Below are 22,159 nucleotides of genomic sequence, written 5' to 3' on the forward strand. Positions count from 1 at the left end.
TGGAGAGTATTATTTTGGCAAGCCTCTCCAGGCTCAGTTATTCTGTATAATTTGTTGGATTTTCTGTATTTTGCCTTTTTGTTGATTTTGGCTTTTTCTGTGTTTTCGCCTTTTTTGTTGATTTTGGCTTTTTCTGTGTTTTTGCCTTTTTTGGTTGATTTCGGCTTTTTTCTGTACAGAAATGTCTCTGAGAAGTATTATTTTGGCAAGCCTCTTCAGGCTCAGTTATTCTGAGAGAGTATTATTTCGGCGAGCCTCTCCAGGCTCAATTATTCTAAGAGAGTATTATTTCGGCAAGCCTCTCCAGGCTCAGTTATTCTGAGAGTATTATTTCGGCGAGCCTCTCCAGGCTCAGTTATTCTGTATGGTGAGAGAGTATTGTTTCTGCAAGCCTCTCCAGGCTTAATTATTCTGAGGAAGTATTTTTTCAGCAAGCCTCTCCAGGCTCAATCATTCTGTACAAACTGAGGAGTATTGTTTGTATCCTTGCCTTTTTTCGTTTTCGGCTTTTGTTGACTGCTGTCATACACAAGCAATTTTCTATTTTTTCTATTTTATGCAATTGCCTCATGATGAGGTCTTTGAATGTGCAATTAATGTGCGCGATGCACAAAATGCAAGTTTAATTATTTTATTTTTGGAAAAAATGAATGGCTCCCCCTATCCTCTTCTTCTTAGAGGAATTTTGTCATTGATGTGAGGGAGGATTTCTGTTATTGCCAATACGGCCGTTATTCATTTTAGTATGCCCGTATTGAATTGAAAATTTGTTCATAACCCTAATTTTGGTACGGGCATACTGAACATGATACGGGCGTATTGTTTTTCTGAAGTTTATATATATTTTTTTTGTTTTTTTCAATAAACAGAGAATAAGTGATCTTCCATTACACCTATCATCTGTATGCATGTATGCAGTATGATGCACTTAATTCTATTTGATTCACTTTTCAAAAGAATTAACCGATGCGTTTCTCTGTTTGGATTTTTGCCATTCCTCTAGACGGGCTGTGTGCTGCCGATTTCTGTAACCGAGGAATGATGCATGTTATATTGAGATTTGGTGTCATCAACCAAATGATTTTCCTTTCCTTTAGAAGATGTGTCAACCCTCCTATTGACTACTATATCTCCATGTTTCCACTAGATTATTCAAAAAATCGTTTGGGACAAGAGAGAAAAGAAGGAAAGGATATTTTTTTTCGAAAGTTTGTGTTTTAGAGGGGATTATTTATTTTTTGAAAAATGGATTTTGTAAGAATGGCTTGGCCAATGGTAGGCTTAAGTGTTTAGGCTTGTTTGATTAAACACTTATGAAGTTAAGCACGTCTTGGTTATTAACATTTGTGATTTGACAACTTGGATAGCTTTTCTTGAGCCCCTTTGTTGAATTCAGTTGGTGGTACCATCATGGATTTATTCTATTTTTCGATTGCCCTAACTTTTGCCTAAAACACCCATTTGTGGAGTTTTAGCGGACTTTTGTTTTTGTTCATTATTTTGTAACCCTAATTTTTGCCTAGGTCACCCTTTTGTGGGATTCCTAGCGGGTCTTTTGCTCTTATTTTTGCGCAGTCCCCTTTTTGGGTTTCCTGCCGAGCTTCTTTTATTTTAAAGGATTTCTTTTTATCCATGATGGCACTTGTCGAGGCCAAGGGAAGGTGCTCCAAGTTGTCACACACACTTCCACATAAAAATGATGTGGGTTTATTGATTATTAAGACGATTTTAACCTCACTTATGTTCATTCAAACAGGGTTAAATAATGTGGTCTAGAATTTTATTGCAAGCAAGAAAAGAAGCAATAATGAATAATGAAGAATGATTTTATTATAATCATAGTGGAAACATGTGCCCTATCGAGGCTCGGGGGTCGGGCTGTCCCCGAGGAGTAATCTCTAATAGTCATCAGGTTTACACATCCCTATCGGAAGGAGGAGAACACTTGATGACGACGACCGGCCTTGACGCTTGTGAACCGGCCTTCCTAAAGATCTGGCTTAAAGAACGTCGAGAAGGATCTTGATTCCTCTTCGTTCTTTGATCTTTGTTAGGGTTGTATCCTAACCCTTGTTTCCCCGGATTATCCTTGATAATGGGTAGCTCCGGGATTCCTTGGGAGTCCTTGCCTAATCCTTGTCCCAGCAAGTATCCGTTCTTGGTGAGCATGGAGGCTACCTTCTTCATTTCTCGGGGAAACGTTTTGACATCGGCGATTTCCAATGCTTGGAAGGCGGTTTCTAAAGCTTCCTCCGCTGCATCCACGTAAGGTATGGTGGATGGTTTGCTGATGAGTATGTCATCTTCAGCTTGTACAGTCACCAGTTTGTCACCCACTATGAACTTGACTTTCTGGTGGAGCGTAGAGGGTACAACTTTTGCATCATGAATCCAGGGTCGGCCGAGGAGACAGCTGTATGCGGGAGTAATGTCCATCACTTGGAATTCGACATTAAAGATAGTGGGTCCAATTTGGATTGGAAGATTGATCTCTCCCACCACTTCTCTTTTAGAACCATCGAAGGCTCGAACGATCATGTTGCTCGGGCGCATTTGGACTCCCTTGATTGTCATTTGGTCGAACGTTCTCTTTGGCATTACGTTCAAGGAAGATCCATTATCCACCAAGACCTTTGCGATGTGATACTCCTTGCACTTTACAGAGATGTGCAAGGGCTTGTTATGATTCGGTCCCCCAGCGGGGATTTCTTCATCGGTGAAGGTGAGGTGATCACTAGCCGTGATGTGACTAACAATCCCCTCAAACTTGTCTTGGGAGATAGTGTGCGACACATATGCCTCGTTCAAGACTTTCGACAGAGCTTGCCGATGCGGTTCGGAACTTAGGATCAACGACAACAGCGTAATCTTTGCTGGCGTCCTATGAAGTTGATCCACGATGGAGTACTCGCTCTGTCGGATAAACTTTAACAGCTCGTCTGTCTCCTCCTCGGATTCTTTTTCCTCGGTTTTCTTTTCTTCTTTTTCTTTATTCTTGGGGGCTTTATCATGAAGATCTTCGGGAGTGTAGATCCTGCCACTCCTAGTCATGCCCCCAAGCCCAGCGATGTTAGAGATATCGCTGTCGGCAGAAAAATGGATGTCGTATATCCACGGCACAGCCTTATTCGATTCGTAGGGGAAAGGTCTTGGAGCAGTGATCCTTAATGGTGTTGGACCTTCCCCTTTATTCGTCTTGATTACCAACAACGGAGTTGATGTGCGCTCGCTTGGCGCGGTTGTTGGCTTACAGTTAATAACAAATGGCGTGCGATCCATCTTGAACATACGCATCGATTATTTCTTTCTTTTTATTAACGTTTATTAATGAATTACTAGGAGGGATGTATGAAATGCAAACCTAGATCCCTCCATGATCTTTGATAAGAATGCATGATATGAGATGATGAGGTTGAATATGCGTGCATTGTGTTTATTGAACTAAGCATTATCATGTTTTTAGGATGTCCCTAAGATGATGCATGATATTGCTTGGTTTGGATAAATAACCCTTTTTTCCTTTTTTTGGGTATTTTGTTTTTTGTATTTTATATTTTTTTTGGGTGAAAAGGGAAACTACCTACATGAATGTGATGAAGGTAGATGTTAACACCATGCAATGGAAGATCCTTATTCCTATTTATTTTTATTTTAAAAGAATAGGAATGTTGTATGTTTAAAGAAATGCAATGTATGCTCAAACAATTTCACATAAACAATGCACAAACAATTTACTCATCCACGAACAGTCACGAGTGTCGCCACCGGCCCGAACGGGCCTCGGCGGTCGCGAAGACGGTCGAGCTCGCTTATTATTTTAGTTTTGAAAATGTATTGGATTATTAGAACGACTTGTTCTCAAACTGAGACCTTGTCGATCTTATCCAATTTATTTATTAAAAGTCTCACTAATCCATATTAATCCCAAGCGGGACCCTCCATGGATTAGTGGTTTTCGCAAAAGGAGGGTTCGTGGAGTCGCCACCAATGTTTTACTCAAAACATTGGAAAAAGGGATAAGGCAATTGATTTTATAAATCAACTTTGGCCATTACAACCAGAGTCGGGTAAGGGAGTCGGTTACGCGTGGGGAAGGTGTTAGCACCCCACAGCGCCCCTTTCGGGTTCCCTATGACAGATTATTTCTAAAATAATAGCGTAAAATTACTAAATTACCCCTATTTATTATAAGCGATTATAAATTAACTATCTACATGATGACAGTTTAAATATGCACACAGAAAGCAGTAAAAGGAAGGATTTAAGAAGAAACCTCTTGAAGCGTGCTTTTATATATTGAGTAAAACTGGGAAGCTTTTTGGCGTTCCCTCGCTCTACAAGCTCGCTCGCTCCTTCCTAAAAACTTTTGACTATGGAAATCCGGAGGATTTCCCTTCGACTAGGTTCGAATCTCCAAGCTAAGTGCTCGGAATTCCAGAACTTCGTCGGATCGACTCCTAGAGAGATTTCTAGGGCAGAACACTGCTCAAAAACCCCAGAATACTCAAGGAGGGAGTCAAAACTGAGTGTGAAAGTGTCCAATGACGTCCAATTGACGTCATATTTATAGGGAACAGGCCCAATACGGGCTACAGAACCAATACGGCCGTATTGAAATTTTTGAACTTCAATACGGCCGTATTGAGTTCAATACGGCCGTATTGAAATTCAGAAATTTCAATACGGCCGTATTGAGTTCAATACGGCTGTATTGAAGCTTCAATACGGCCGTATTGATTTCAGTACGGCCGTATTGAAGTTTCAGAAACTTCAATACGCCGTATTGAGTTCACTGCGGCCGTATTGAAGCTTCAATACGGCCGTATTAAGTTCAGTACGGCCGTATTGGGCTTCATTCCCTCCACTTCCTTATTTTGAGCTATTCTAAGACCTCTAGACTACAGAGAACCCTCCTAGGGCCTTCCAGGAGTCCTTCTGGCTGATCTTCCTTCAGTCTTCGAGAGTCTTCAAGCTTTATTTCCGACCCGGACAATTTTAGGGGTCTACAGCTGCCCCCCCTTTACTTAGTCAAACGGTCTTTTGGTGTACCGGCTGACAAGTAAAGGAGTTGACCCAATTGTCCGGGTGATGTGCCAACCTTCTGACTTGTAGCGTCTTCCGGTGGAAAATTATTGAGTAGCCTCTCCAGGTTGTTGCATACCTCGGCGCTTCTGACAACCTCGGTAGCTAAGTTTAACACCAACGTGCCTCTGACGACGCTGATGGCTGAGTATTGTCTCTCCAGACCTTGAGTATTGTCTCTCCAGACCTTGAGTACTGTCTCTTCAGACCTTGAGTACTGTCTCTCCAGACCTTGAGTACCGTCTCTCCAGACTTTGTTTGAGTACCGTCTCTCCAGACTTTGTTCGAGTATTGTCTCTCCAGACCTTGTTTGAGTACTGTCTCTCCAGACCTTGTTTGAGTACCGTCTCTCCAGACCTTGTTTGAGTACCGTCTCTCCAGACCTTGTTTGAGTACCGTCTCTCCAGACTTTGTTTGAGTACCGTCTCTCCAGACTTTGTTTGAGTACCGTCTCTCCAGACCTTGTTTGAGTACCGTCTCTCCAGACCTTGTTTGAGTACCGTCTCTCCAGACTTTGTTTGAGTACCGTCTCTCCAGACTTTGTTTGAGTACCGTCTCTCCAGACTTGTGCATACCTCGGTGCTCTTGACAACTGGGTAGCTGAGTATTGCCTTTTAGGCTTTGAGATGATTTTGTCTCCACAGTCCACGATGCTGCTTCGACGGTTTTTTCTGATTTTGTGCCACTGAGGGCTGGATAACGCAGGGATCCGTCTAGGGGATGTGCAGTCATTCACAGGTTCCTGTGCCCCAACTTGCATTGCATTGTTGGTACCCATGGGGAATTTCTGACTCCTTGGGGTGTAGACACAGATGCTCTTTCTCTCTGAGTTGAGCGATGCCTTATGTTTGGCTGACGTCCTTTGACGTTGGTGGAGTATCCCGGTTCATCCTTATTCGGGTATCTTCTTTTTGATTTTCTGATTTTTGCCTCTGTGTAGGCTGTTATCCGCCAGGGGATTTTGTCATTGGTTGTAATTGGCCTCTTCTGTTAGGCAGATCATCTTGATGTTCAATGATAGGCTGAGAGCCGGATTCCGCTTGGGGAATGATTATTGATCTTTTCGATTTTTTCTCTTTTTTGAAAGAGTGCCTCTGAATAGGCGAATTATCTTGATGTTTGATGATTGGCTGAATGCCAAATTCCGCTTGGGGAATACTTATTGATATTTTTGATTTTTCTCTTTTTGCAGGGATGCCTCTGAGTAGGCGATTGGGGAATGAGGGATCTTATGTATCCCAGAGTATTATTTAGGAAGCCTCTGCAGGCTTAGCCTCACTCAACACTTGAGTTGGAGAGCTATCTTCACTGAGGAAGTGTTAAGTCCTTTGACTTGTATATACTGTTTGGATGATCGCACTTCCATTGGGGATTGCGTCGATTTTGCTTTGATAGCTCTCGCTGGGGATTTTTCCGTGAGCTTGAGCTGAGGTTCCCTCTGGGGAGTATTATTTCTGCGAGCCTCTCCAGGCTCAGTTATTCTGTGATGTGGAGGATGAGGAGTATTTTGGTAAGCCTCTCCAGGCTCAGTTATTCTGTTCAAACTGTTTGTTGGATTTTCTGTATCCTTGCCTTTTTTATTTTCGGCTTTTTCTGTATTTTGCTTTTTCTCCTGATTTGGCTTTTTCTGTATTTTGCCTTTTTTATGTTTTTGGCTTTTGCTGTACAGAATTTAAAATTCAGTTATTATGAGAGAGTATTATTTCGGCAAGCCTCTCCAGGCTCAATTATTCTGAAGGAGTATTATTTCGACAAGCCTCTCCAGGCTCAATTATTCTGAGAGTATTCTTTCGGCAAGCCTCTCCAGGCTCAGTTATTCTGAAAGTATTCTTTCGGCAAGCCTCTCCAGGCTCAGTTATTCTGAAGGAGTATTATTTCGGCGAGCCTCTCCAGGCTCAATTATTCTGAAGGAGTATTATTTCAGCGAGCCTCTCCAGGCTCAATTATTCTGAGAGAGTATTATTTCGGCGAGCCTCTCCAGGCTCAATTATTCTGAAGGAGTATTATTTCGGCGAGCCTCTCCAGGCTCAATTATTCTGAAAGAGTATTATTTCGGCGAGCCTCTCCAGGCTCAATTATTCTGAAGGAGTATTATTTCGGCGAGCCTCTCCAGGCTCAATTATTCTGAAGGAGTATTATTTCGGCGAGCCTCTCCAGGCTCAATTATTCTGAAAGAGTATTATTTCGGCGAGCCTCTCCAGGCTCAATTATTCTGAGAGTATTATTTCAGCAAGCCTCTCCAGGCTCAATTATTCTGAGGAAGTATTTTTTTTCAGCAAGCCTCTCCAGGCTTTATTCTGTACAAACTGCTGTCATACACAAGCAATTTTCTATTTTTTTCTATTTTATGCAATTGCCTCATGATAAGGTCTTTGAATGTGCAACTAATGTGTGTGATGCACGCGATGCAAGTTTTTATTTTTGTTCATTTATTTAGAAAAGTGAGTGGCTTTCCCTATCCTCTTCTTCTTGGAGGACTTTCTGTCATTGACGCGAGGGAGTATTTTTGTGAGCCTTTTATGCAGGAGATTACGGATTTTAGGAACCCCTCCAATTCTCTTTATTTGACCGATTATTAAGAGAGTTTCGTACAATTTTTGAAACATCAAGTTAGAGGCATAATCACATGGTCAAGAGAGAAAAGAAACAAATGGATATTTTATTGATATTCACAAATGTTTATACAGCAAGGTTTACAAAGGGAATTTCTGAAGAATGGCTGGCCTGGGTAGGCTATTTACATTGGGCTTAACAATTATATCTGTAATTGTTGCTCTTTACGTTCTCCTAATTGCTTCAGCCTGAGCCAGGAGTGTAGATGCTGCAAGACGCTTGCTTCTAGAAGATAATCACTTGAACCGCCTTTCGGTTTTCGATTCAAGCGATCGTTGCTTGCTTTGCTCTTTCATCTTATTCTTTTGCCCCTAACTTTTGCCTAGGACGTATCCTAGCGGGGATAAGTTCGCCTTTATTTTGCCTAGTACCCTTGTACTGGCGGGCTTTTCGTTTTGCCCTAACTTTTGCCTAGGACGCCCTTTTAGGGTTTTCATCCTAGCGGGCCTATGCAAGCAACATCTTCAAGCATAGTACTTCTTTACCACGTCAGCGTTGACTGGGTATCGAAGTTCTTTTCCATCCATGTCTGTGAGGATCAATGCTCCTCCTGAGAAGGCTCGTTTTTCCACGTATGGTCCTCCATGATTTGGGGCATACTTTCCGATTTTGTCCTTTTGAGTTGGTAACAATTTCTTCATTACCAACTCTCCCTCATGGTAGACTCGAGGGTGGACTTTCTTGTCAAAAGCCTTTTTGGTCTTCCTCTGATAGGCTTGACCATGGCATATGGCGTTCAGCCGTTTCTTTCTTGGATAAGGTTCAACCGGTCGTATCGGCTTTGAACCCTTTCTGCCTCGGAAAGTTTTGCTTCCATGATCACCCTTATATAAGGTTTTTCGACTTCGACGGGTAGAACTGCGTCCTGAAGTCCTATAACCATGAAGAGCAAAGGGTAATATCTCGTGTCATTCTTTAAATGAGACAACCATCTTTTGCACTATTTTCTTGATGTTCTTATTGGTTGCCTCGACTGCCCCATTCATCTTTGGCCGATATAGGGAAGAGTTATGATGTTGGATCTTGAATTCTTGGCACAGTTCTTCCACCATTTTATTATTCAGATTAGATCCATTATCAGTGATGATTTATTTCTCCATGCTTCCACTAGATTATCCTAAAATCTTTTGGGACAAGAGAGAAAAGAAAAGAAAGATATTTTTATTCTGAAGTTTGTGTTTTAGAGGGGATTATTTTTCAAAAATGGTTTTTGTAAGAATGGATGGCCAAGGTAGGCTTATGTGTTTAGGCTTGCTTGATTAAACACTTATGAAGTTAAGAAAATCTTTGTTTATTGACGTTGTGATTTTGACAACTTGGATAGCTGCTCTTGAACCTTTCTTTTTGAATTCGGTTCATGGTACCATCATGGATTTCTTTTGTTTTTTGATTGTCCTTATTTTTGCCTAAAACACCCTTTTGTGGCGTTTTAGCGGACTTTTGTTTTTGTTCATTTTTGCAACCCTAACTTTTGCCTAGGTCACCCTTTTGTGGGATTCCTAGCGGGTCTTTTGCTCTTATTTTTGCGCAGACCCCTTTTTGGGTTTCCTGCCGAGCTTCTTTTATTTTGAAGGATTTATTTTTATCCATGATGGCACTTGTCAAGGCCAAGGGAAGGTGCTCCAAGTTGTCACACACACCTCCACATAAAAATGATGTGGGCTTATTATTATTAAGATGATTTTAACCTCATTCATGTTTATTCAAACAGGGTTAAAAATAATGTGGTTTAGAATTTTATTATAAGCAAGAAAAGAAGCAATGAAGAATGATTTTGTTATAATCATAGTGGAAACATTAGTCTTTATTTCATCACTGATATGGGTCCCAATGTTGACCTCTTCTATCTCTCGGCCTTGCCCCAAATTCACGGTCTCTAATTTCTCTTGACACGGTTGGAGTAGACGAGTTTCTTGATCTAGCAGTCTTTGCAGATCCGGAGAGATGGTCTCCTCATCACTGTCCAACTCAACCCGTTTATCCTCAACTTTCGGATCCCGGTCAGAGCGAACAATTACAGACATAATTATTTTATTGGTTCTGTTTAGGTTTAGAATTATTAATGTTAATGAGAGAGAGAGAAAAGAACAAAATAAGAGAATAATGTGTGAAATATGCCTCTTTATTGATATATGTATGTAGAACTGTACAAAACCCTTATTTACATGAAAAGGTTCTCATGATCTCGGGTACAGATCATGAGTCCCTAAAAGAAAAAAGTGGAGGGGCCCTATCATGGCTTGTTATTCTCTCTAATCCTGTTTTGGCCGAGGATTCTTGCTCACGTCGGGCGCTATCGAATCAAAAGTGATCCACCCGGCATCAATAAGGTCTTGGACCTTATATTTGAGAGCTCTGCAGTTCTCCGTTGAATGCCCTGATGTCCCCGAATGGTATAAACATTTGTCTTGTGGTTTGTACCAACTGGGATGAGGTGGATCAATCTTCTTTAGTGGAACGTAAGCTAGAAGACGTGCTTCCACTAGCTTCGGCAGGATGTCGCTATATGTGGTCGGAAGTTTATCAAACTTCTTCACAGGGTTGAATTGCGACTTTCCTGACTTCGAAGTGGAAGAAAATGAGGGAATGGTTATAGCATTGACTCCTCCTTCCTTCTTCTTCCCAAAGGTCTTCTTGGCTTTAAATGATTGGGAAGGTTTAACTAGCTTCCCACTTTTCAGCTCTTGTTCCACTTTTCCTTCAACATGATGGGACTCATGGTCACTGTGCTCAGCCCCGTGTATGTTGTGGTGACGCATGAGTTCCATCATTTGCGCCATTTGCTCCTTGAGCTGTGAGAGCTCGGCTGTAAGCTTCTTAATTTGTTCCTCCATTGCGTCCATCTTCTTGATTTTTTTGCGCGCGCGTGAGGACAGAGAGATGACCAGCCACTTTCTAAAATGAATGTTTATTCTAATTAGCTTATTTATGATATGAATACACTCTTGATGTGAGCTTGATAATCTTTCATCTTTAAGGCGCTGCCTTTTTAAGATGAAAGTTTATCACCCTCCCTAGCCTATGATCTCTCCACAACGGAGAAACTCAATAGTCACGGGTCTCTTTCACTCACATCGAGAGGGTATTAGTGAACCTATAAATGATGATGAGGATGCATGAGGTATTATTGATAATGATGCCTATGCTCCTCACTTTTATTATATTTTCACACATTGGTTTTTCCTCTCATGTCATGATATTTTCATGCATGGGGATTTATTCTTAGACCTTATTACGAGGTTATTTATTAATGCACAAACAATTGCACATAAGCATTTACACAAACAATTCACTCATCCACGAACAGTCACGAGCGAATCACGAGGTAGGGGTCTCCTGCAGAAAAGTGCATATTCAAGGAGGATCTAACTGTTCTCACTTGGTCAAAGGCCCCCAAGGTGCCCCCATTATAGGGACCCAATTCCTCTCATCGTAGGTCGATGGAAAGCTCCAACGCACCGTCGGACTCAAGTTCATGGTTATCACCTTGAGTGATGTTTTCCGACAACGGTCTCGTAGGCTCCTATAGACCCATTCAATCGGCCGTACTAACATCCACTCCCTATGGATTACCACTCATGCCCCCGGGTATAGAGGGAACTGTTGTGTGCAAAGGTTTGTGTGCAATTTTTTATTTCAAGCAATTGCGGAAATTTAAACAAACAACAGTTATTTAAAGCCAAATATATAAAGCATGTTATCATACAAGCAAGGGATAATGAAGTAATTTTAACTATTATTTGTTAAAAATAATCTGTCACTAAATGGGACTGACTCTCGAATACTCCCCAGTGAAGTCGCCATCTGTCGCCACCGGCCCGAACGGGCCTCGGCGGTCGCGAAGACGGTCGAGCTCGCTTATTATTTTAGTTTTGAAAATGTATTGGATTATTAGAACGACTTGTTCTCAAACTGAGACCTTGTCGATCTTATCCAATTTATTTATTAAAAGTCTCACTAATCCATATTAATCCCAAGCGGGACCCTCCATGGATTAGTGGTTTTCGCAAAAGGAGGGTTCGTGGAGTCGCCACCAATGTTTTACTCAAAACATTGGAAAAAGGGATAAGGCAATTGATTTTATAAATCAACTTTGGCCATTACAACCAGAGTCGGGTAAGGGAGTCGGTTACGCGTGGGGAAGGTGTTAGCACCCCACAGCGCCCCTTTCGGGTTCCCTATGACAGATTATTTCTAAAATAATAGCGTAAAATTACTAAATTACCCCTATTTATTATAAGCGATTATAAATTAACTATCTACATGATGACAGTTTAAATATGCACACAGAAAGCAGTAAAAGGAAGGATTTAAGAAGAAACCTCTTGAAGCGTGCTTTTATATATTGAGTAAAACTGGGAAGCTTTTTGGCGTTCCCTCGCTCTACAAGCTCGCTCGCTCCTTCCTAAAAACTTTTGACTATGGAAATCCGGAGGATTTCCCTTCGACTAGGTTCGAATCTCCAAGCTAAGTGCTCGGAATTCCAGAACTTCGTCGGATCGACTCCTAGAGAGATTTCTAGGGCAGAACACTGCTCAAAAACCCCAGAATACTCAAGGAGGGAGTCAAAACTGAGTGTGAAAGTGTCCAATGACGTCCAATTGACGTCATATTTATAGGGAACAGGCCCAATACGGGCTACAGAACCAATACGGCCGTATTGAAATTTTTGAACTTCAATACGGCCGTATTGAGTTCAATACGGCTGTATTGAAGCTTCAATACGGCCGTATTGATTTCAGTACGGCCGTATTGAAGTTTCAGAAACTTCAATACGCCGTATTGAGTTCACTGCGGCCGTATTGAAGCTTCAATACGGCCGTATTAAGTTCAGTACGGCCGTATTGGGCTTCATTCCCTCCACTTCCTTATTTTGAGCTATTCTAAGACCTCTAGACTACAGAGAACCCTCCTAGGGCCTTCCAGGAGTCCTTCTGGCTGATCTTCCTTCAGTCTTCGAGAGTCTTCAAGCTTTATTTCCGACCCGGACAATTTTAGGGGTCTACAACGAGCGAATCACGAGGTAGGGGTATCCTGCAGAAAAGTGCATATTTAAGGTGGATCTAACTGTTCTCACTGGTCTGAGGCCCCCAAGGTGCCCCCATTATAGGGACCCAATTCCTCTCATCGTAGGTCGATGGAAAGCTCCAACGCACCGTCGGACTCAAGTTCATGGTTATCACCTTGAGTGATGTTTTCCGACAACGGTCTACGGGCACCTATAGACCCATTCGACAACCGGCCGTACTAACATCCACTCCCTATGGTTAATCACTCATGCCCCCGGGTATAGAGGGAACTGTTGTGTGCAAAGGTTTGTGTACAGTTTGTATTTCAAACAATTGCGGAATTTAAACATACAACAGTTATTTAAAGCCATATAATAAATCATGTTATCATACAAGCAAGGGGTAACGAAGTAATTTTTAACTATTATTTGTTAAAAACAATCTGTCACTAAATGGGACTGACTCTCGAAGCTTCCCCAGTGAAGTCGCCATCTGTCGCCACCGGCCCGAAACGGGCTTTCGGCATTCGCGAAGACGGTCGAGCTCGCTTTTATTTTAGTTTTGAAAATGTATTGGATTATTAGAACGACTTGTTCTCAAACTGAGACCTTGTCGATCTTATCCAATTTATTTATTAAATGTCTCACCAATCCATGTTAATCCCAAGCGGGACCCTCCATGGATTAGTGGTTTTCGTAGTAAAAGGGTTCATGGAGTCGCCACCAATGTTTTACTCAAAACATTGGAAAAAGAGGTTTAAGGCAATCGATTCAAAAATCGACTTCGGCCATGACAACCAGAGTCGGGTAAGGGAGTCGGTTACGCGTGGGGAAGGTGTTAGCACCCCACAGCGCCCCTTTCGGGTTCCCTATGACAGATTATTTCTAAAAATAATAGTGCGAAATTACTAAATTACCCCTATTTATTCTAAGCAATTATAAATTAACTATCTACATGATGACAGTTTAATATGCACACAGAAAGCAGTAAAAGAATGGATTTTTAGAAAAGAAACCTCTTGAAGCGTGCTTTTTATATATCAAGTAAAACTGAGAAGCTTTTTGGCGTTCCCTCGCTCTACAAGCCCGCTCACTCCTTCCTAAAAAATAATTTTTGACTTGGAAATCCGATGGATTTCCCTTCGACTTAGTTCGAGACTCAAGCAAAATGCTCAGAACTCAAAAACTTCGTCGGATCAACTCTCCGAGTGATTTCTAGGCAGAGCACTGCTCAAAAAAACCCAGAATACTCAAGAAGAGGGTTAAAACTGTGTGTGAAAGTGTCCAATGACGTCAAAATGACGCCATATTTATAGGGAACAGGCGCAATACGGGCTATGGAATCAATACGGCCGTATTGAAATTTTTGAACTTCAATACGGCCGTATTGAGTTCAATACGGCCGTATTGAGATTCAGAAATTTCAATACGCCCGTATTGAGTTCACTACGGCTGTATTGAAGCTTCAATACGGCCGTATTGATTTCAGTACGGCCGTATTGAAGTTTCAGAAACTTCAATACGCCGTATTGAGTTCACTGCGGCCGTATTGAAGCTTCAATACGGCCGTATTAAGTTTAGTACGGCCGTATTGGGCTTCATTCCCTCCACTTCCTTATTTTAAGCTACTCTAAGACCTCTAAACCTACAGATAGCCATCCTATGGTCTTCTAGGAGTCCTTCTGGCTGACTTTCCTTCGATCTTTGAGGGTCTTCGAGTTTTATTTCCGACCCGGACAATTTTAGGGGTCTACACTCCTAGTGCACTTGTATGCCTATATATTGTTTGATGTTTTGAGCATGAGAGTGAATTTTATGTGCACATTTTACTGCTGGACATTTGCACACTAAAAATTTTAAAATTCACTCAAGTTGTTGTCTCATTAAGCCATCACAAAATATTATAAAGAATACTCCTAAAATTATTGCTAAACCATTTGTTGGACACAAGTGTAAAACCCAAGAAAAAGAAGGATTATAGTATAAAAAAAATAAAAAGAGAGAGAAAAGTGGCTGGACTTTGAACATCAAAACCGAGACTTGGACAAGCACAAAAAGAACAAAAGAAACAAAAAAAAAGAAAAAGGGAACCTTGCTAGACTTGTGGACTTTGGGACAAAAATTTTCCTACCTTAGCAATGGAGTTATTCTTGGACCTTTTAACAAACTAGTGTATGGCTGTATGAAACATTAAATCAAACATATTAAGTTCATCATTCCATTTTAAGCCTATTTGCTAAATTCGATTCTAGTGCCATTCTAGGAATTATTCTCTTGTGTGCCTACCTTTCTTTAATGTGCCTTAATTTTAGTTTTTGAGTTTTTCTTCTATTCTTAAGTTTGTCTCAACAATCTCCACTTGAGTTTAGCCCTTTTTATTGTGCCTTTTTAGTTTTTAGTCCTTGGCCTCTTGTACTCTTGGTTTGGTTTATTCTTGGCTTAGGTGAGGAAAGCTTCTAAACACCACACATTCTCTTGGTGGAATGAGTGGAGGGGCTGTCCGAATTGGTGTCCAAGGTGCTTTGGAGGATCAAAAGCCACTAAGAGAGCAAACACCAAGGGGAGGACTAACTTGGGTGTTCATTGTGAAGGAAAGCAAGTTGGAGACTTGAAGACTTAATTTTTCTTCTAAAAATTGTTTTTCTCTTGTGCAATTTTTTTGTCCACTTGTAATTTTGGCCTTTGTTTTCATTGATTTTGGTTTGTAATTGGTCTCTTTAAACCAAGTAGTTTTTAGGGTAATTCGAGTAGTGCTTGTGGGAGTGGCTTGAATACCACCAAGGTCACTTCAAGCTCCCACCCTAGGGAATCCGACTAGCATATGCTTTAGTTGCTTTCTTTGCATGCTTTAGTGCTTTGGTAGTATAATTGTTTAGGTCTTTTACTTTAATTGTTTTCGTTTTAGAAGGCTTCAATTTGCCTACTAGGGGGTCGTGCACACACACACCTAACTTTAGTGCAAAAAAAAATTATTTTGTAAGAAAAGTGTGAAAGGGCTTAGTGATTCCTACTTGAAAAAGCTTGGTTTTTAATTGATTCCTTGTAGTCCACTTCCCTTTGATAGTTCACTTTGTACACTTAGGCCTTTTCCTACTTATCTTGCACCTTGAAAATCTTTTGTGAAAACCTTTTTATAACTCATTCTTTGGGAAAACCTTTTTTCAACCTTTTTGAAAACAACTTTGTGAAAAGCTTTTTGATCAAAGATGAGTGATCATTCTAGTGTACATGGTCATAACTCTTGTAGTTCTAGGTATAGTGTTAGAGATGAGATTAGAGAGTTAAAAGAGTACATAAGAAAAAAAGAAGAGGAACACATAAAAAGAGCGGAAGAAATTAGAAAAAGGGAAAAAGAAAATGCTAGGAATAAGGAGTAAATAAAACAATTACTTGCAAAATTAGTCGAGGGGAGAGAAACTAGTGGATCCAAACCTAGGATTGTTCCAACTAGATCTCAAATAGGCAAAGAAGTTAGAGTCCCTAGGAGTATGCATGAGGAAGAAAATACAACAAGAGAGGTAGAACTTAGAAGAAAAGAAAAAGAAAAGAAAATAAAAAAGAAAGAAAAAATAAAGAAAAGTATAGAAAAAGTTCAAGAGTGATTAGAAAATGAAAAACAACAACCAACACTCTTAGAGAAGAGTAAGGAGGATAATTTTTCTTCCAAAGGGCTTATGCTTGAAGAGAGTCACTTTCCCATTGAAAATGATTTAAAAAAGACTTTCTTCATTCATCAAGACCTTAACTCTTTCTCTCACGTTGCCACTAGTCATGAAGTGGAGATTCAAAAGCAAATCCTTTTTAAAGAAAAAGAATCTCAACTTCAAGATTTAGTGAAGAAGAACTGAACTTCACTTAGTCCTACTTCTTGTGCTACTTGCTTGGTGGTGCCCAACGAAGATAAGCCTTATTTCTTTAAGACTCTTTCTACTTTACCTGTCCTTATAAAGCACCCAACTTTTGATTTGTATGATTTGTTGGATACATCTCATGGTGTCCTATTTTATATTTTTTATCTTGAGGGAAGTTCAAACTTATTTGAACTTAACTTGGTTACTTCCCTACAAGACGAACTTAGATTATATGAGTTTTCTATACTCCTCTTAACACCTTTTTCTCATATATATCTAACAAATAATGCAATACAAAGTTGTTTAGGTAATTGTTTAATTAAGTTTTCTTTATTTTCTAGTACATACCCAGGTTACTACATTGGGTACCTCCAATAAGATATTTTAGCTTTTAGGACTAATGCATTAGTGTGTTATAGTTTTAGTCTTTTTACCTTTTTAGGTTTTGGTTATACATCTAGATTTCACCATAGGGAGGATCCTATCTTTCGCATTAGAGAGTCTAGTCCTTTTAATTTAGACAATCTTTTTAGCATTTTTAGTAGAACTCCTCTCAGGATACACTTTCCATTTCTATCATATACTATTACCTCTAATGCTTATTTTTATGTTTTTGTTGGTCATGATGCCCACCATGAGGAACCTCTTGATTTGAGGTCAAATCCTTTTCAAGAGTGAGGAGGGAATGATGGAATAACACTAAGGCCAAGAAGTCCAAGAGGTGATGTATTGAAGAAAGTAAAAGGAATGGGTTAGTGTTGAAAAACCATAGGAGGAGTGAGGCCACTTTTGGACCTTAGCTCCTAAGTTTTTATTAGCATAGCATTTATTTTTATTCCTATTTTACCCTTGTATTTTGGGGTATCTTAGACATAATCTATTTTACTTGTATTTCCAATTTTACCCTTGTATTTTGGGGTATTTTAGTCATAGGATTTATTTTCTTTTGTATTTCCCATTTTACCCTTGTATTATGGGGTGCTTTAGATCATAGGATTTTATTTTTTAGGCTAAGGTATTTGATTAGGGTGGGAAAAAAAACCTAGACATATTTTTGTGGCTATTGGACCTATTTTTGGTGTTAGAAAGGCTTAGGCCTAAGTGGAGGGCAAAGGTTGCATTGTCTTATCATGCACCTAGATGTAGCCTAGCTAAACCCAAAGATTCCATCATTGGCCACCAAGTTGCATCTAGCGTTAATTTGGATTTCATTTGGTGTGCATTTGGCTTGTGAATTTTGGTCGTGCACTCTCCAAATGAAACCCTAGATGCCTCCCACTCCTATAAATACCCTAGGCTATGCATCATGTAAATACATTGGATATTGAATATAAAGAGAGCATTTTTTCCTTTATATCATCCTTAGTCACCCTAGGCTAAATTCGGCCACCACCATCCTATCTCCACCTTGAGAGTTAAACCCTAGAAGTGGCCTTCATCTACCTTGAAGTGAGCCAAACCCTAGAGTGCCCTCTCAAACCTTTCATCAAACACCTCACCCACACTCTTCGTGTTCGTCCATTCCACCTTATTCCTTTTCTAAATCACGCATCACCCTTGAAGGACTTGATCCTTGGAGCAAAGGTGTCCTTCCTTGTTCATCATCTCACATTAATGCAAGCAAGGATGCCATCATGTCCCTTGAGACTTGATTCTTCAAATGCTTGCATGGCAGTCTTCATCTGTATCTGGTAGTTCATATGCATCTCAAGTCTTTGATCTTCGTCTGAGAATTTGTCAATAATGCTTTGATTTTCTTTTGTCAAGTCAACATTGTAGACGGACAGACTTTATTTCTGTCTGGAATGTTTTTCAGTCTGTGTTATCCTTTGTCTGATGTATAGTTAACTTTTCTCTGATTCTTGACCAACCTTCGTTTTAGTTATTATTTTACGCTCTAGGTTGTGCTTGACATACCTTCGTCTAATATTTGATTCATCATCGTCTGGTGCACATGTCATGTTTCATCTATCATTTGAATTTACTTCGTCTGATCCTTGTGCCGTGCTTTTCCTTGACTCACCTTCGTCTTATATTTGAAGCTTTCATCTGTGATTTGTATCGTTTGAAGCTTAATTATTTTCCTTCTTGTGTTAGTCTTGATCTTTCCGTCTGATGTTTGAGGCTTTTACTCATTATCTTCTGGTGTAGGAAGTGGCACATGCTTTATTCTTCATCTTGCCTATACTTATGTTTTTCTGAATCACTAACACACTTTTTAGAAATAACAACATGTATTATATTTGTCTCATTCAAAACCTTGTTGGGAATTGCTTCGTCTGACTTAACATATTCCACTACGTGTCACCCACAAACCGATGGGCAAACCGAAGTGATGAATAGATCCCTATCCACATTGTTAAGGGTCATATTGAAAGGGAATAAGAAAACTTGGGATGATTATCTCCCCCATATAGAGTTTGCTTACAATAGGGTAGTTCACAAAATTACTAATCTATCCCTTTTTGAAGTTGTATATGGATTTAACCCTCTCACCCTTCTTGGCTTAATACCATTCCCTAATACTACTTCTTTGTTTCACAAAGAAGGAGTATCAAGGGCTAATTTTATAAAGAAATACCATGAGAAACTCAAGAGCCAAATTGAGAAACAAACCCAAAAGTATGCAAAATATAACAAAAAAGGGAGGAAGAAGGTGACTTTTGAAGTTGGAGATTGGGTTTGGCTTCATTTGAGAAAGGATAGATTCCCTACTCAAAGGATGTCAAAACTCAACCCTAGGGGAGATGGACCCTTTCAAGTTCTCCAAAAGATTAATGATAATTCATACATTTTAGATCTTCCCTCCGACTATGGAGTTAGTTCCTCATTTAATGTTTATGATCTTACGCCTTTTTTAGGAACTAATGATATGGATGACCTTGAAGATTTGAGTTCAAATCCTTCTTAAGAAGGAGGGGATGATGGAGGACCATCCTTAGAGCTTCATGTGAGACACATTACTAGGTCCATGGCTAGGAGAATGGAGGAAGATGAAGTAGACACCATGCCTAGAGCCATACTCATCATGAGTGTGGAGTATTGATCCATCTCCTAGGCCTATTTTGAGTAATTTAGCATTTTATTGCTTTATTTCCTTTTTTACCCTTGTATTTTGGGGTACTTTAGATGATAGGATTTTATTATGTATTTTCATTTAACCTTTGTATTATGGGGAAAATTATATTAGGATTTATTTTAGGACTTAAACCTTGACTTGTGAGGTCAAAGTCCACTTTTTTCTATTTTTAGGTCAAAGGGTATTTTAGTCTTTAGGAGGGAAGGAAACCCACACCACATTTAGGGTTAATTTAGGTTGCATTTGGAGTGCATGTGGCTTGCATTTTTCGGCCATGCACCTCCTTGCAACCCTAATTTCCCTTCCTTCCCCTATAAATACCATAGACCATGCACCTTGTAAATACTTTGGATTATATGAATTTGAGAGAGAATTTTTTGCCTCAAATCCTCTCCTTAGTCACCTAGGTCTACACGGCCTAGACCTTCCCTCTCCTCCCTTGAGTGTATTAGGCCTTTTTAGCCTTTTTAGTAACTTTGAATGTCCCGTTCTAGTTTAAGAACGACCCGTTCTGAGTTAAGAATGACCCGTTCCAGTTTAGGAACGGCTTGTTCCCAGATGGGAACGGTGATAGAGGACTGTCGCCACCGGCCCGAAACGGGCTTTCGGCACTCGCTAGGGATGGTTGGACTCTTTTATTTGTTTAAAAATATGGATTGCTAGAATGACTTATTCTCAAACTGAGACCTCGTCAAACGAGCAATTTTATTAAAAGGCTCACCAATCCATGTTAATCCCAAGCGGGACCCTCCATGGATTAGCGGTTTTCATAAAAAGGAAGGGTTCATGGAGTCGCCACCAATGTTTTACTCAAAACATTGGAAAAAGAAGTTTAAGGCAATCGATTCAAAAATCGACTTCGACCATTACAACCAGAGTCGGGTAAGGGAGTCGGTTACGCGTGCGGAAGGTGTTAGCACCCCACAGCGCCCCTTTCGGGTTCCCTATGACAGATTATTTAAAAATAATAGTGCGAAATTACTAAATTACCCCTATTTATTCTAAGCAATTATGAATTAACTATCTACATGATGACAGTTTAAATATGTACACACAGAAAGCGGTAAAAGAAGGGACTTTAAAGAGATAAACCTTTGAAGCGTGCTTTCTTATATATCTTGACAGAAATTGGGAAGCGTTTTGGCGTTCCCTCCCTCTACAAGACCGCTCGCTCCCTCCTAAAAAATAATTTTTGACTTGGAAATCCGATGGATTTCCCTTAGACTTAGTTTGAGACTCAAGCAAAATGCTCAGAACTCAAAAACTTCGTCGGATCAACTCTCCGAGTGATTTCTAGGCAGAGCACTGCTCAAAAAACCCAGAATACTCAAGAAGAGGGTTAAAACACAGTCCAAAAGTGTGAAATGACGTCCCATTGACGTCATATTTATAGGGGTGAGGCTCAATACGGTCTCTGGGGGTCAATACGGTCCAAATTGAAATTTTGAACTACAATACGGCCGTATTGAATTCAATACGGCCGTATTGAAGTTCAAAAAACCTCAATACGGCCGTATTGAAGTTCAGTGCAGCCGTATTGAAGTTCAGTGCAGCCGTATTGAATTCAATGCAGCCGTATTGAAGTTCAGTGCAGCCGTATTGACTTCAATGCAGCCGTATTGAAGTTCAGAAACTTCAATACGGCCGTATTGAGTTCAGTGCGGCCGTATTGTAGTTCAAAATGTGCAGTACGGCCGTACTGAACTCCAAGGAGACCGTATTGAGCTCCAAACCTCCCACTTTCTTATTTTTGGCTACTCTAAGACCTCTAAACCTAAAGATAGTCATCCTATGGTCTTCTGGGAGTCCTTCTGGCTGACTTTCCTTCGATCTTTGAGGGTCTTCGAGTCTTATTTCCGACCCGGACAATTTTGGGGGTCTACAGCTGCCCCCCCTTTACTTAGTCAAACGGCCTTTTAGTGTACCGGTTGATAAGTAAAGGAGTTGACCCAATTGTCCGGGGAATAAGGCCATCCTTCCGACTTGTAGTGTCTTCCGGTGGAAAATTTGCTGAGTAGCCTCTCCAGGTTTTGCTTCGCTCGTCGCTCGAGCCGGAAGCTGCATACCTCCGTGCTTCTGAACACTCTGGTAGCGTGAGTACCGCCTCTCCAGGCTCAACTTCACTCGACGCCCGAGTTGGAAGTTGTGAGTACCGCCTCTCCAGGCTCTGCTTCGGTGCTTCTGACATCCTAGGCAGTTGAGTTTGCCCTCTCCAGGGTTAGCTTCGCTTGCCGCCCAAGCTGGAAGCTGTGAGTACCGCCTCTCCAGGCTCAACTTCACTCGACGCCCGAGCTGGAAGTTGTGAGTATCGCCTCTCCAGGCTTTGCTTCGGTGCTTCTGACATCCTAGGCAGTTGAGTTTGCCCTCTCCAGGGTTAGCTTCGCTTGCCGCCCAAGCTGGAAGCTGTGAGTACCGCCTCTCCAGGCTCAACTTCACTCGACGCCCGAGCTGGAAGTTGTGAGTATCGCCTCTCCAGGCTTTGCTTCGCTCGCCGCCCGAGCTGGAAGCTGCATACCTCCGTGCTTC

The sequence above is a fragment of the Cajanus cajan genome, chromosome 1 (assembly GCF_000230855.2).
Source record: "Cajanus cajan strain Asha chromosome 1, NIPB_CcT2T_4, whole genome shotgun sequence".
In the NCBI taxonomy this organism is placed as follows: domain Eukaryota; kingdom Viridiplantae; phylum Streptophyta; class Magnoliopsida; order Fabales; family Fabaceae; genus Cajanus; species Cajanus cajan.